Source organism: Schistocerca gregaria, chromosome X, assembly GCF_023897955.1.
Source record: "Schistocerca gregaria isolate iqSchGreg1 chromosome X, iqSchGreg1.2, whole genome shotgun sequence".
Taxonomy (NCBI): domain Eukaryota; kingdom Metazoa; phylum Arthropoda; class Insecta; order Orthoptera; family Acrididae; genus Schistocerca; species Schistocerca gregaria.
This window is the reverse complement of record NC_064931.1, coordinates 530,794,399-530,804,595: the sequence shown is the minus strand read 5'-3', so window position 1 is coordinate 530,804,595 and position 10,197 is coordinate 530,794,399. Positions and strand designations below refer to the sequence as shown.

At 38.0% G+C, this 10,197-nt stretch overlaps 1 protein-coding gene across 3 annotated transcripts in view; it reads left to right on the top strand.

Moving 5' to 3' along the window:
- The first annotated feature begins 1,008 nt into the window (after positions 1 to 1,008).
- Positions 1,009 to 10,197, top strand: part of LOC126298867 (WD and tetratricopeptide repeats protein 1-like) — a 214,222-nt gene continuing 205,033 nt past the window's right edge. For 2 of the 3 annotated variants that reach the window (XM_049990380.1, XM_049990379.1), the window contains exon 1: positions 1,019 to 1,274. The gene's annotated coding sequence lies outside the window, so the exon portion shown is untranslated. Of the gene's footprint in view, positions 1,275 to 10,197 lie in introns of all 3 variants that reach the window. The other variant, XM_049990378.1, reaches the window with a different exon arrangement.

Genomic DNA, 10,197 nt, shown 5'->3' with positions numbered 1-10,197 from the left:
CCCAATTATTTGAATAGGTTTCGAGATGGTGTTCTTGGATTTACACTACTCATTACTCTTATTATACGCTTCTTTACTCTAAACTTTTTTCTCTGTTTGTGGAGTTATCTAAAAATATGATACCATATGACATAATGGAGTGAAAATAAGCAAAATGTGCCAGTTTTTTAATATTTATATCTCCTATGTCTGACATCATTCACATTGCAAACTCAGACTTGTTTAGGCGCTTTAGCAGTTTGTTAGTATGTTGCTCCCAACTGAATTTATTATCAAGTTGTAATCCCAAGAATTTTGCACTCTCAACTTCTCCTATTCCCATGTCATCATATTTTATTCACGCACCAGAAGGAAATATCTTGGAAGTTCTGAACTGCATATAGTGGGTCTTTTCAAAGTTTAATGACAGTGAATTGGGTATGAACCACTTATCAATGTCAGTAAAAATTTAATGAGCTGCCCTTTCTGATTTTATACTTGATTTAATATTTATTGCAATGTTTGTATCATCTGCAAATAAGACAAACTTGGCATCTGGTAATGTAATAGATGACAGGTCATTAATATACACCAGAAACACTAGTGGACCTAGTATGGAGCCTTGGGGAACACCACAAGTAATTTCTTCCTAGTCAGATGATGACTGATTACCTACTGCTGAAGTGTTACGTAATGACACCCTTTGTTTTCTATTAGTAAGATATGAGTGAAACCACTTTGCAGCACTACCAGTGACGCCATAATATTTTAATTTACTTAATAACTAGCGGAATTAATGTAATCACGGTGTCTGGAAGGATTTAGGTGCTAAATGGTGGGATAATGCTCCTGCGCTAATATTGTGTCACATGTGCATGTTATTTACAAACTACCATGATGAGAAAATCCTTACAATACATTACGTTCTTTCTCGAGAGCATTATTGTGAATTGTTGTAAACAGGGATAAGTGTTGCTGATTCGATCAGAAAGATCGAATTGAATCGTCGTGCAGGAAACTTCTGGCAGCAACTGGAGAGTCTTTGCCATAATGCCGAAGACTGTGTTTGTCAATGTCAGTGCAATGTTTTGTAACTGCCACATAAGTGGTAATATTGTTAAGCGCCGCTGTGCTGAAAAAGTAACTTTTGTTGAATATTGCCTTGCTATCCAATATGGTAGTGGTAATGTTTTTCCGCGCTCTTAGGCAGTGAATGTAAACTTACAAGCGTCATTGTAGTGCTGCTGACTGAAAGGCAATACTTTCTCTTAAGTGGATAAGTATCAAAAGTGCGGGTAAGTGCATCTAGATATTAGCGTACATATTTTTTAACAGTGCTGTTGTGAATGTGCACTGCCATTTAAACGTCGGAAATAATATGACCCTTTGTTTACTTGTGGGCGTTAGAAGCATTTAATGTAACTACAACCTGGGGCTGCAGAAGTCAGAAAAAGCACCTTCGCTCGTGAGTGTTGTGGTAAACGACCCTGACGTAGTGAGTCAAAACTTGATGTGACATTAACACATATTCTTTTCGTAATTGTCAGTCGGATTCGTCTCGTTAAGTATGTGGACAGTGCAGCTAAGTCCTACTTTCTGACTATAGCAAATTTGATTATTGTTTGTCGTTGCTCTAGAAACAGGATAGAGAAGAGCAGACTGAAATTTAAAAAAATCTGCCCTTCGTGTGTGATTACGGTGTAGGGTATTATTTGAAATTGCATAGCAAGCGTGTATGTGATAATGTACACTATAACTTAGAATTTTTGTAGGAAGGCTAGACATCCATTAATGCCAGATCATGACAATAGGCCAATGTTCTCCTGACAGTATTTCGAACCATTTTTAACCGTGGCATAATGCTGTACATTATTTGGAAATGTGTCTAATGCAACGCGCGCGTGTGTGTATATGTATGTGTGTGTTTGTGTTTTTCCATACATCATTTACGGTCACATATTGCAGTCCTGTGAAAAATTGCATTAAGCTCCCTTAAATCTTCTCCGACTCATTTGTTTGTTCTGTCTGGTAAGTTACTTTAGACCTGTATTTATTAGGCAACCTCCATGAACGAATCCCACTTCCTCGGAACTCTTCTGATATTGTATTTTTACATAATATCAGGTTTTCGCCTATTTCTGCATGTGACATTACCTTTGTTTGTTTATTGTGTCAGTGGATAGTATGTGTACCAAATACTGATCATCTGCAGCTATCAGTTATATCATTGTGATAAGTTGCTCTTGTCTGTCCATTGTGAATGACAAAGAATTCTGTTTGATAAGAATTTCTCAGTCAGAAAGATGGTATACCAGAGGAATGTTTGACACTAGCCATTGGCTTTACCAGTGACATAGATTAGATTAGTACTTGTTCCATAGATCATGAATATGACACTTCGTAATGATGTGGAATGTGTCAGGTTAATAAAGATATTACATTAAACAAAATATTACGTGACACTCAATATTTTTTATTTTTTTTTTTTTTTTGGGGAGGGGGGGGCAGGAGGGTTGGAACATTACCCACTTACCATATCCAAAAATTCATCTGATGAGTAGAAGGAGTTGCCATTAAGAAATTCTTTTAATTTCCTTTTAAATGCTATATGGCCATCTGTCAGACTTTTGACGTTACTAGGTAAGTGACCAAAGACTTTTGTGGCAGCATAATTTACCCCCTTCTGAGATTTAACCTTGAGTAGTGAAGATCATCCTTTCTCCTAGTGTTGTAGCCATGTACACTGCTATTACTTTTGAATTCGTTCGGATTGTTAATAACAAATTTCATAAGTGACTATATATATTGTGAGGCTACAGTGAAGAATTCTAGCTCTTTAAATAAGTGTCTGCAGGATGATCTTGGATGAGCTCCAGCAATTATTCTGACTACACGCTTTCGTGCAATGAACACTCTTTTACTCAGTGATGAGTTACCCCAGAATATGGTGCCATACGAAAGCAGAGAATGAAAATAGGCGTGGTAAGCTAATTTACTCAGATGTATATCACCAAAATTTGCAATGACCCTAGTAGCATAAGTAGCCGAACTCAAACGTTTCAGCAGATCCTCAGTGTGTTTTTTTCCAGATCAACCCCTCATCAATGCATACACCTAGAAATTTTGAATATTCTACCTTAGCTACCGATTTCTGATCGAAATCTAAATTTATTAATGGTATCATTCAATTTACTGTGTGGAACTGTATATACTGTGATGTGTCAAAGTTCAATGAGAGCCCATTTGCAGAGAACCATTTCATGATTTTCTGTAAAACATAATTTACAATTTCACCAGTTAATTCTTGTCTGTTGGTTGTGGTAGCTATACTTGTATCATCGGCAAAAAGTACCAGCTTTGCATCTTCATGAATATAGAATGGCATATCATTAAATATATTAAGAACAGCAGAGGACCCAAGACCGAACCTTGCGGCACCCCATACTTGATTGATCCCCAGTTTCAGAAATCATCAGTTTTTTTGCATATTGCGTGAACTGTTTATTTCAACTTTCTGCACTTTTCCAGGTAGGTATAATTTAAACCATTTGAGCACTGTCCCACACATACCACAGTATTTGAGCTTATCTAGAAGTATTCTGTGATTTACACAATCAAAAGCCTTTGATAGATCACAAAAAATCCCAACGGGTGACTTCCGGTTACTCAGAGCATTTAATATTTCATTAGTGAAAGCATATATAGCATTTTCCGTTGAAAAACCCTTCTGGAAACCAAACTGACATTTTGTCAAAACTTTATTTTTACAAAGGTGAAGGTACTCTATAATACATTACTTTTTCAGGAATTTTAGATAAGGCAGCCAGAAGAGAGATTGGGCATTAGTTTTTGAGATCAGACATATCCCCTTTTTTATGCAATGGTTTAACAATGGCATACTTCAGTCTATATGGAAAAATACCGTGCTTCATAGCTCTATTACATATGTGGCTAAGAATCCCACTTATTTCTTGGGAACAAGCTTTTATTATCCTGCTGGAAATGCCATCAATTCCATGTGAGCTTTTATTCTTGAGAGAGTTTATTATTTTCCTAATTTCAGAAGGAGAAGTTGATGGAATTCAGTTGTATCAAATGGTGTGGTTAAGGCCTCTTCCATTAACTGCCTTGCTTCTTCTAATGAACATTTAGATCCTATTTTCTCTACAACATTTAAAAAATGATTATTCAAAATGTTTTCGACTTCCGGCTTGTTGTTTATCAAGTTTCCATTCGCTTTGATGGTGATGCCATCATCCTGTACTCTTGTTTGCCCTGTCTCCCTTGTAATAATATTTCAAATTGTTTTGGTTTTGTTATCAGAGGTATTAATCTCAGACATGATGCATGTGCTTCTGGACTTTTTAATAACCTTTCTTAATGTAGCACAGTAGTTATTATAATATTTGGCTGTTTCTGGGTCATTACTCTTTCTTGTTTTTATAGTTCCCTTTTGTGGTTACAAGATATTTTTATTCCTTTAGTAAGCCAAGGTTTCTTATAATTCGATTTAACTACTTTCTTGAGGGAAGTTTTCAAATTCTCTTACAAGTGTATCATCAAATAAGTTACATTTTAAATTAGCATCAGATTCCTTGTACACCTCATCCCAGTCTAGCTGTTGAAGATTTTCTCTGAAATTGCTAATTGTTGAGTCATTTATTGATCACACAACTTTGGAGGGTAGTTTTGAATTACTGACTGGAGCTATGTCATATGCTGTAAATAGCTGAGCAGCATGATCAGAAAGGCCATTCTCAACAGGACAAGAATTTGTTTTTAAACTTATCTTGGTCTACAAAAGTGTTATCTGTCAATGTGATGCTGCCCTTTAGTGCCAGAGTCGGAAAAGTAATGACATATGTCAAATTGAAAGACTACTCATTTGTGCACGTAGTTTATAACCACTGATATTTATCTTTTCCATATCAGATACAATGTGATGCTCAGACTGGCATAGTGTATCTATTACATTGTTGTTGTAGTCTTCAGTCCTGAGACTGGTTTGATGCAGCTCTCCATGCTACTCTATCTTGTGCAAGCTTCTTCATCACCCAGTACCTACTGCAACCTACATCCTTCTGAATCTGTTTAGCGTATTCATCTCTTGGTCTCTCTCTATGATTTTTACCCTCCATGCTGCCCTCCAATACTAAATTGGTTATCCCTTGATGCCTCAGAACATGTCCTACCAACTGGTCCCTTCTTCTAGTTAAGTTGTGCCACAAACTTCTCTTCTCCCCAATCCTATTCAATACCTCCTCATTAGTTATATGATCGACCCATCTAATCGTCAGCATTCTTCTGTAGCACCACATTTCGAAAGCTTCTATTCTCTTCTTGTCCAAAATATTTATCGTCCATGTTTCACATCCATACATGGCTACACTCCATAAAAATACTTTCAGAAATTACTTCCTGACACTTAAATCTATACTCGATGTTAACAAATTTCTCTTCTTCAGAAACGCTTTCCTTGCCATTGCCAGTCTACATTTTATATCCTCTCTACTTCGATCATCATCAGTTATTTTGCTCCCCAAATAGCAAAACTTCTTTACTACTTTAAGTGTCTCATTTCCTAATATAGTACCCTCAGCATCACTCGACTTAATTCGACTACATTCCATTATCCTCATATTGATTTTGTTTATGTTCATCTTATATCCTCCTTTCAAGACACTATCCATTCCGTTCAACTGCTCTTCCAAGTCCTTTCCTGTCTCTGACAGAATTACAATGTCATCGGCGAACCTCAAAGTTTTTATTTCTTTTCCATGGATTCTAATACCTACTCCGAATTTTTCTTTTGTTTCCTTCACTGCTTGCTCAATATACAGATTGAATAATATCGGGGAGAGACTACAACCCTGTCTCACTCCCCTCCCAACCACTGCTCCTGTTTCATGCCACTCCACTTTTATAACTGCCATTTGGTTTCTGTACAAATTTTAAATAGCCTTTATCTCCCTGTATTTTACCCCTGCCACCTTCAGAATTTGAAAGAGAGTATTCCAGTCAACATTGTCAAAAGCTTTCTCTAAGTCTACAAATGCTAGAAACGTAGGTTTGCTCTTCCTTAATCTAGCTTCTAAGATAAGTCGTAAGGTCAGTATTGCCTCACGTTTTCCAACATTTCTACGGAATCGAAACTGATCTTCCCCGAGGTCGGCTTCTACCAGTTTTTCCATTCGTCTGTAGAGAATACGCGTAAGTATTTTGCATCCGTGACTTATTAAACTGATTGTTCGGTAATTTTCACACCTGTCAGCACCTGCTTCTTTGGGATCGGAATTATTATATTCTTCTTGAAGTCTGAGGATATTTCGCCTGTCTCATACATCTTGTTCACCAGATGGTAGAGTTTTGTCAGGACTGGCTCTCCCAAGGCTATCAGTAGTTCTAATGGAATGTTGTCTATTCCTGTGGCCTTGTTTTGGCTTAGGTCTTTCAGTGCTCTGTCAAACTCCTCACACAGTATCATATCTCCCATTTCATTTACATCCTCTTCCATTTCCATAATATTGTCCTCAAGTACATCGCCCTTGTATAGACCCTTTATATACTCCTTCGACCTTTCTGCTTTCCCTTCTTTGCTTAGAACTGGGTTTCCATCTGAGCTCTTGATGTTCATACAAATGGTTCTCTTATCTCCAAAGGTCTCTTTAATTTTCCTGTAGGCAGTATCTATATTACCCCTAGTGAGATAAGCCTCTACATCCTTACATTTGTCCTCTGGCCATCCCTGTTTAGCCATTTTGCACTTCCTGTCGATCTCATTTTTGAGACGTTTGTATTCCTTTTTGCCTGCTTCATTTACTGCATTTTTATATTTTCTCCTTTCATCAATTATATTCAATATTTCTTCTGTTACCCAAGGATTTTTACTAGCCCTCGTCTTTTTACCTACTTGATCCTCTGCTGCCTTCACTACTTCATCCCTCAAAGCTACCCATTCTTCTTCCATCATATTTCTTTCCCCCATTCCTGTCAATTGCTCCCTAATGCTCTCCCTGAAACTCTGTACAACCTCTCGTTCTTTCAGTTTATCCAGGTCCCATCTCCTTAAATTCCCACCTTTTTGCAGTTTCTTCAGTTTTAATCTACAGGTCATAACCAATAGATTGTGGTCAGAGTCCACATCTGCCCCTGGAGATGTCTTACAATTTAAAACCTGGTTCCTAAATCTCTGTCTTACCATTATATAATCTATCTGAAACCTGTCAGTATCTCCAGGTTTCTTCCATGTATACAGCCTTCTTTTATGATTCTTGAACCAAGTGTTAGCTATGATTAAGCTGTGCTCTGTGCAAAATTCTACCAGGCGGCTTCCTCTTTCATTTCTTTGCCCCAGTCCATATTCACCTACTATGTTTCCTTCTCTCCCTTTTCCTACTACCGAATTCCAGTCACCCATGACTATTAAATTTTCGTCGCCCTTCACTATCTGAATAATTTCTTTTATTTCATCATACATTTCTTCAATGTCTTCATCATCTACAGAGCTAGTTGGCATATAAACTTGTACTACTGTAGTAGGTGTGGGCTTCACATCTATCTTGGCCACAAAAATGCGTTCACTATGCTGTTTGTAGTTGCTTACCCACATTCCTATTTTCCTATTCATTATTAAACCTACTCCTGCATTACTCCTATTTGATTTTGTATTTATAACCCTGTATTCACCTGACCAGAGATCTTTTTCTTCCTGCCACCGAACTTCACTAATTCTCGCTATATCTAACTTTAACCTATCCATTTTCCTTTTTAAATTTTCTAACCTTCCTGCCCGATTAAGGGATCTGATATTCCACACTCCGATCCGTAGAACGCCAGTTTTCTTTCTCCTGATAATGACATCGTCTTGAGTAGTCCCCGCCCGGAGATCCGAATGGAGGACTATTTTACCCAAGAGGACGCCATCACCATTTAATAATACAGTAAAGCTGCATGCCCTCGGGAAAAATTACGGCCATAGTTTCCCCTTGCTTTCAGCTGTTCACAGTATCAGTACAGCAAGGCCGTTTTGGTTATTGTTACATGGCCAGATCAGTCAATCATCCAGACTGTTGCTCTTGCAACTACTGAAAAGGCTGCTGCCCCTCTTCAGGAACCACATGTTTGTCTGGCCTCTCAACAGATACCACTCTGTTGTGATTGCACCTACGATGCGGCTATCTGTATCTCTGACGCATGCAAGCCTCCCCACCAATGACAAAGTCCATGGTTCATTGGGGGAGGATCTATTACATTACAGATCTGTTTCATTATGAGATTCAATGTCATCTAAACAAACCAGGAACTCATCTACTTTATTCTTCAATCCCGGAATATTTTGGTGAAAAGTGGTAGCTAACATTATTTTTTTACTTTACTTTTGTGAAAATTTACTTTTTTCTTTAGTCCACCAATATTTTGATTAAATATGGTAACATTATTATTTACTTTCCTGTTGGGAGAATTTTCTGTGTTTCGGACCTCTTTAGCAACTGCCTACCTGAACATCACATTGGACACTGATATTAGTCTAAAAAAGAGGTACATCCATGAGTACTAGTGTCCCCCCTTATGGATTTCGCTAACAACCCTGCCAGTTTACCCCTCCCTTTCCTATTGAGATATAGGCCATGCCTTGTGAAATCTCTCTCCCCCCCCCAAAAAAAAAAATCAATATCCTCGACAGTACCCAACCCAATGCCTGACAGAGTAGCCATCCTGCGCAACTGATGCAACTCTATATTTACCATCCTGACAGTGCGGTTCAACTGGGGCTGATCATGCCGCACGAAAGCAGGTACCAGCCCAATATTGGTATGGGTTATTGCTGAGGCTATTTTCACCAGGTCACACTCAATACTGTAGCCCTGATCCATATCAGTGCTGTTTCCCACTCCACTCACTATCATCACATGATCCTGCTTTGTGAATCCCTTGCACAAGGAACCTATATCCTCTACCACCTGCCTAAGACTTGCACTTGGCTTGAAAAAGTTTGTGACCTGGTACCTGTCACCTAATTTTTCCTGCAAAATCTGGCCCACACCTCTTCCATGGCTGCTACTCAGCAACAGAACTTTCCTCTTACTGCCTACTTTTTTGAAATAGTTTGTTTCCTAGTGAGATTCTGTTGCATCTTAACTACATCTACTTCTACTGGAGCCTCTTCCTTACTTAACTGTGGTAGCAAGGCATTCTATTTGTTGTGTCAATTGGGAAACTGTCAGACACTGTTCTGTTTCTGTGGGCCCTGTTCCCAGCTACCACTTCCCACCGTTGTTTGCCCTCCTCCCCCCTTAACCTCTTTAGTTCCTCCCTTGCTCTGTCCAAATCAGCCTGAAGGGCTCTAATTTTCTCCTCCTGTTTAGCTATAATCTCGTTCAGCTATAATCCTATCTCTTGAGCAAATCCTGCAAAAGAATGGAAGAGTTTCATTTGCTTCCCCAATTCCCACGCCGCTACAATTTCCCCAATGAAGCCATCTGTCACAACAGCTGCACAAAACCCCTGAACTAACTTTCCTACTGCAGCTCACACACTTAGTATCCATGGTAGTTTGGAAATTAGTTAAGAGATTTACTAAGTGATAACGATAATATATTAAATACAGATGTAAAAGGACACTAAATATGTTTTGGAAACTAATATGTAAGTGAACTATTACCAAATGCACTTTAATTTGTGGTATAACACTAAATATCCTTGATCAAAAATTAGACCTAAACAGCCAAATGTAACCATAACGAACTTTTTGCGATAAGTGGAAGAATACATAAATAAAAGAAAAACCTTTAATGGCAAGCTTGAAGAGCACACTAATGAATGTATTTAATTAGTTAATCTATACCAAATGAACTTAAGATTGTGGTATAACGCTAAGTATGCACACTCGGCACGTAAGGCAAAGCCACGAAATATGAACAAAACAAACTTTTCGGGATTACTGGAACAATACGCGAATAAAATAAAAACTTTTAATGGTGAGCTTGAAAAGCACCCTAATGAACGTATTTAATCACTACAGCGGTATAACGCTAAATGTGCACACTCGAAAAATTAGGCCTAAGCAGCAGTAAGAAAACAAGTGAACTTTTCCTGATTACTAGAACACTATGCAAATAAGAGAAAAACTTTTAATGGTGAGCTTGAAGAGAACACCAAAGAACATATTTAATTAGTTAAGTGTTCAACTACAATTAATTACAACCCAAATTACTTATC